Genomic DNA, 6000 nt, shown 5'->3' with positions numbered 1-6000 from the left:
TCTGAAAGAAAGGTTCTATCGAAGCACACTTTCTGAAAGAAAGGTTCTATCGAAGCAACCTTTCTGAAAGAAAGGTTCTATCGAAGCACCTTTTCTGAAAGAAAGGTTCTATCGAAGCAAGCTTTCTAAAAGAAAGGTTCTATCGAATCACCCTTTCTGAAAGAAAGGTTCTAACGAAGCACCCTTTCTGAAAGAAAGGTTCTATCGAAGCACCTTTTCGGAGAGAAAGGTTCTATCGAAGCACTATTACTGAAAGAAAGGTTCTATCGAAGCACCCTCTCTGAAAGAAAGGTTCTATCGAAGCAGCCTTTCTGAACAAAAGGTTCTATCGAAGCACCCTTTCTGAAAGAATGGTTCTGTCGAAGCACCCGATCTGATAGAAAGGTTCTATCGAAGCACCATTACTGAAAGAAAGGTTCTGTCGAATCACCCTTTCTGAAAGAAAGGTTCTATTGAAGCACCCGATCTGATAGAAAGGTTCTATCGAAGCACCATTACTGAAAGAAAGGTTCTGTCGAAGCACCCTTTCTGAAAGAAAGGTTGTATTGAAGCATCCTTTCTGAAAGAAAGGTTCTATTGAAGCATCCTTTCTGAAAGAAAGGTTCTATCGAAGCAGCCTTTCTGAAAGAAAGGTTCTATCGAAGCACAATTTCTGAAAAACAGGTTCTATAGAAGCACCCTTTCTGAAAGAAAGGTTCTATCGAAACACCCTTTCAGAATGAAATGTTCTATCGAAGCACAATTTCTGAAAAACAGGTTCTATAGAAGCACCCTTTCTGAAAGAAAGGTTCTATCGAAACACCCTTTCAGAATGAAATGTTCTATCAAAGCCCTCTTTCTGAAAGAAAGGTTCTATCGAAATACGATTTCTGAAAGAAAGGTTCTATCGAAGCAACCTTTCTGAAAGAAAGGTTATATCGAAGCAACCTTTCTGAAAGAAAGGTTATATCGAAGCACCCTTTCTAAAAGAAAGGTTCTATCGAAACACGATTACTGAAAGAAAGGTTGTATCGAAGCACCAGTTCTAAAAGAAAGATTCTATCGAAGCATCCTTTCTGAAAGAAAGATTCTATCGAAGCATCCTTTCTGAATGAAAGATTCTACCGAAGCACAGTTTCTGAAAGAAAGATTCTATCGAAGCACCCTTTCTGAAAGAAAGATTCTATCGAAGCACCCTTTCTCAAAGAAAGGTTCTAGAAGCATCCTTGCTGAAAGAAAGATTCTACCGAAACACAATTTCTGAACGAAAGATTCTATCGAAGCACCCTTTCTAAAAGAAAGGTTATATCGAAGCACCCTTTCTCAAAGAAAGGTTCTATCTAAGCACCGTTTCTGACAGAAATGTTCAATCTAAGCACTCTTTCTGAAAGAAAGGTTCTATCGAAGCACCCTTTCTGAGAAAAAGGTTCCATCGACGCACACTTTTTAAAAGAAAGTTTATAATGAAGCGTCCTTTCTGAGAAAAGGGTTCCATCGACGCAAACTTTTTAAAAGAAAGTTTATAATGAAGCACCCTTTCTGAGAAAAAGGTTCTATCGAAGCAACCTTTCTGAAAGAAAGGGTCTTTAAAAGCACCAGTTCTGAAAGAAAGGTTCTATCGAAGCATACTTTCTGAAAAAAAGATTCTATCGAAGCATCCTTTCTGAAAGAAAGATTCTATCGAAGCACCCTTTCTGAAAGATCCTATGGAATCACCCTTTCTGAAAGAAAGGTTATATCGAACCACCATTTCTGAAAGAAAAGTTCTATTGAAGCACCCTTTCTGAAAGAAAGGTTCTATTGAAGCACCCTTTCTGAAAGGGTCTATCGAAGCACCATTTCTGAAAAAAGGTTCTATCGAAGCACCCTTTCTGAAAGAAAGGGTCTATAAAACCACCAGTTCTGAAAGAAAGGTTCTATCGAAGCACCCTTCCTGAAAGAAATGGTCTATAAAAGCACCCGGTCAGAAAGGGTCTGTAAAAGCACCCGGTCAGAAAGGGTCTGTCGAAGCACCATTTCTGGAGGAAAGGTTCTATCGTAGCACTCTTTGTGAAATAGAGGTTCTATGAAAGCACTCTTTGTGAAATAGAGGTTCTATGAAAGCACTCTTTGTGAAATATAGGTTCTAAGAAAGCACCCTTTGCGAAAGAAAGGTTTTATGAAAGCACCCTTTGCGAAAGAAAGGTTCTATCGAAGCATCCTTTCTGAAAAAAGTTCTATCGAAACACCCTTTGTGAATGAAAGGTTCTATCGAAGCACCCTTTGTGAATGAAATGTTCTATCGAAGCACCCTTTGTGAATGAAAGGTTCTATCGAAGCACCCTTTGTGAAAGAAATGTTATATCGAAGCACCCTTTGTGAAGAAAGGTTCTATCGAAGCACCCTTTTTGACAGAAAGTTTCTATCGAAGCACCCATTGTGAAAGAAGGGTTCTATCGAATCACATTTTCGGAAAGAAATGATCTATTAAAGCACCCAATCAGAAAGGGCTTTCGAAGCAAAGCCTCTAAAACCTTTTACTTCCAGAGCATTCCAGTCATGTAGAACTTCTGTTAAAGCGATATTCTACAATATTCGAAACACCTACAAAGAACTCTTAGCGTCAAATTGTTGAACAAAAAATATTATTCCATTCTTCCCCACGGTGCATGCATCTTGCCAATAAACAGGAGCAAAAAGCAACCAACAACATCTAAATAGACAAACGCACAGAGACGGAGCAATGTTTTCAAGTTTCTAAGTAGTACTTCGTTATCGTTATATGTATTTGCCACAACACAATGATGCTATGGCGGTGAGAATATTACTGTCACTTGTACTGCTCCTCTACCCAGGACATTTTGTCTGTCTTTGCAAATTGCTTACATTTATCCTTACATGCCGATATCAGTGATGCTAGGTTGGTTGGCTGTTTGTTTGGCTACCAGGCATGAGGCAGCCTGTCGGTTGGTTAGTTGGTCGTATACGTTTTATGCCACACAACATTTGACTTTTGCCTTTGGACCAATGCGGACGTGTTCTCACAACGGTTTGCGGCAACTATTTCTTTCGTATTTTTTTCGATTGCGTGTTGTTTGGCTTAGAAGTTACGCGTTAGAACCTGCGTTCGTTATGTTTGTGTGGTCGTCGTCGTATTAAGTCTTTGTTGTTGGTTGCTCGCTTCAATGTAACACCAACTTAAAGTGGAATTTTATTTTACCAAAGTGAATTGAAAAGAAATGTGTTTGTGAATGGACGAACGAGCGACCGGCTGAAGAAATGAATGAATAAGTCAGTCATTCAGTTGTTGCGTTGAAATAAAAGTTTTACCTAGAAAATGGAATGCGTATAAGAAAAACAAAAACAAAAAACTTCAACAATAACAACAACTCCACAAAATAGAAACAACCAGAGGAAGACTAAACAAACCTTAATGATGTAATTTAATTATACCTTAAGTACCGCTCGCTGTAAGGACATCTAAAGGATACGTGTATTTTCTTCGTCTTCATTTCTGCGCTTTGGTTGTGACTTGGTTTTATTACCATCCATTGCCTCTTTTTGTTGGTTTTTGCGGTTGTGAACAGCTTGGTTGTTGAATAAACAAATTTAAAAGTAAGTTTCGGGTAATGAAGTGATTTTGGTTGACTCGTTCGCTGGCAAAGCAAAGAGGTTGTGGTTTGAATGCACATTATTCGCACACACACACAAACTCAATATTATTTAAATAAGTAACTCCTAGCCGTTTTCATATTTGTTTTCTGGTTTCGTTGTAATACTTTTAAGATTTATTGTTATGTTTTTTCATTTTTATATGAATTGTTAATGTTTTTCGTTGTTTTTTTTAGATGCCCTTGTTTCAAATGAAAATAAACATGAACATTGTTGTATTCTCAATTGCATAGTGTGTTTGAATGTGTTGTACATGTGTCGATGTGTCCATGTTTTGGTGTTGTTTTTAGAAGTGACCATAAATTAAAAAAAGTATAAAGAAAACATTGTTTTGGCTACACCTCTTGATGGTGATGATGGTGCTATAAAGTGCAGTGTGCTACAGCATGTCAAAGTCGTATGCAATTCTTATTGGATGTTGTAAGAGTTTGTCAAGAATATAAACGTAAAATTTTATGAGGGACCTCTCCAAAAACAATGTACGGGATTTACTTCTCTACAAGTGGGGTCTTATGATACTACGTTCTGGTTCGGCTATAAGAAGTAGATCCAATATCTAATATGAATCGGGGTGCACTCATTGATATGAGAGAAGTCTCCCTTGTCCTTTATGGGAAGATTTATGTGTACATATATAGAATAACAGAGTTGAGACCTACTTTTTTATTTTCATTGAAAAAATATAGTATAGTCTCGATAATCCAGACACTCGTTAATCCGGACAACGCGGTAATCCGAACACTAGAATTTCTCACATTGTAGACTCGGTAATCCGGACATCACATATTTTTCTTACCTCGATAATCCGGACATACATATTTTTTCCTATCTTGATTAAGTTCTTATTTATTTTATTGACGTTTGTTCTTAACAATAGCAGTTGGTGTTTAAATAAGAAAATTTAAGTTTTTCAAAGTTTTCGGTCCAAATATCGACATACTAGATAACCACTATCAACTCAGTTATACAGTATGGAATTAATTATCTGAATCTGTCATACAATTCTCTATGATAAGCAACAGTATTTAAAATCTAGGGTTGGGTAGCCTGGCTCCATGAAAAATCGATGTTGAGTGGCAATTTCCTTTAAAAGAATTGGTTAATTAGCCCTCCTATTAGTGAGAAAGTATTCCAAAGATATTTTACCTAGGAATGTTGGGATTAAGGCTAGTTTTGATTGGGATTTATAGGTAAACGAGGAAACTAGACGATTTCTAAATAAATTTAAAACAAAGTAGTATGATCCCTTTTATTTTCTTTCTTTGACATTCAAAATCAGCGGTAACTATGAATTGTTGTACTACATTTTTGTTTTATTCGTAAGCTGTAACATTAATATAGAACAATGTTTCTTTTTGATTTTGTCGACGAGATGAACTATATTCCCCATAATGAGATGAGTGCATTTAAATTCTGAAGTTCTATCGAGAGTCGTAAGACACTCATGCCCTATGGACAAGGGAAATCAATATATGTATACACATGGGCTACAAAGTTTATATCCTGTTACATCCTGCAAACATATACACCAGTGGTAGAGAAATTTTAGATGACAAAAGTAATCAGCAGTCAGTCACCTTAATTACGCTGGAGGAATATAAGACGTACATTTGGTAGCCAGGGAACTGGTTCCGGCCTTAAAATGGTTACAAATTGCTTAATTTGAATTTGTTTGCCTTATATGCCAGTTTAGTATCTAGTAAAGGTCCATTATTAAAGATTTAGACGTACAAAATTATATGTTTTTGTTATTACTCGGTAATCCGGACAATTCGATAATCCGGACCCCGCCGAAACATCTAGTTTCCGGATTATCGAGATTATACTGTATATGTTTTTGTAAATATTTTTGAATTAAGGCGTTATGGCCACTTATTTTTCATGAATTTTTTACAAGAAATCTGCCAAATTTTTTCAAACGATTTTGTTTTTATTTATTTTGTATTATAGTTGACCTTTGGACGTACTCTTCTTAATATTTTTGTTCTGCTTGAGGTCATCAAAAAATAAAAAACAGCTTGTAGTTAGTTTTTTATTTTATCACTTTTATTTTTCCAATATTTTTAAAGTTAACAACCTTATGATGATAGTCGACGACTATCGAAATATCGGTAAATAAAAGTGATAAAATAAAAAACTAACTACAAGCTGTTTTTTATTTTTTGATGACCTCAAGCCGAACAAAAATATTAAGAAGAGATTTTGTTTTTATCTGAGAGATCACACCCTGAGCTACTTTCGGATTTTTTTATACCCTCCACCATATGGAGGGTATAATTAAATTTGTCATTCCGTTTGTAACACATCGAAATATTCGTCGGAGACCCTATAAAGTATATATATTATTGATCAGCATAAAATTCTATGTCG

General features: G+C 36.0%; 1 protein-coding gene across 1 annotated transcript in view; it reads left to right on the top strand.

Moving 5' to 3' along the window:
- The first annotated feature begins 2958 nt into the window (after positions 1-2958).
- Positions 2959-6000, top strand: part of LOC141402243 (uncharacterized) — a 52242-nt gene continuing 49200 nt past the window's right edge. The window contains exon 1 of the mRNA XM_073983136.1: positions 2959-3249. The gene's annotated coding sequence lies outside the window, so the exon portion shown is untranslated. The remainder of the gene's footprint in view (positions 3250-6000) is intronic.

Source organism: Musca autumnalis, unplaced genomic scaffold (assembly GCF_047663935.1).
Source record: "Musca autumnalis isolate F117 unplaced genomic scaffold, ASM4766393v1 scaffold_4, whole genome shotgun sequence".
Classification (NCBI taxonomy): Eukaryota; Metazoa; Arthropoda; class Insecta; order Diptera; family Muscidae; genus Musca; species Musca autumnalis.
The sequence above is the reverse complement of the archived record's forward strand: the minus strand, read 5'-3'. Positions and strand labels throughout refer to the sequence as shown.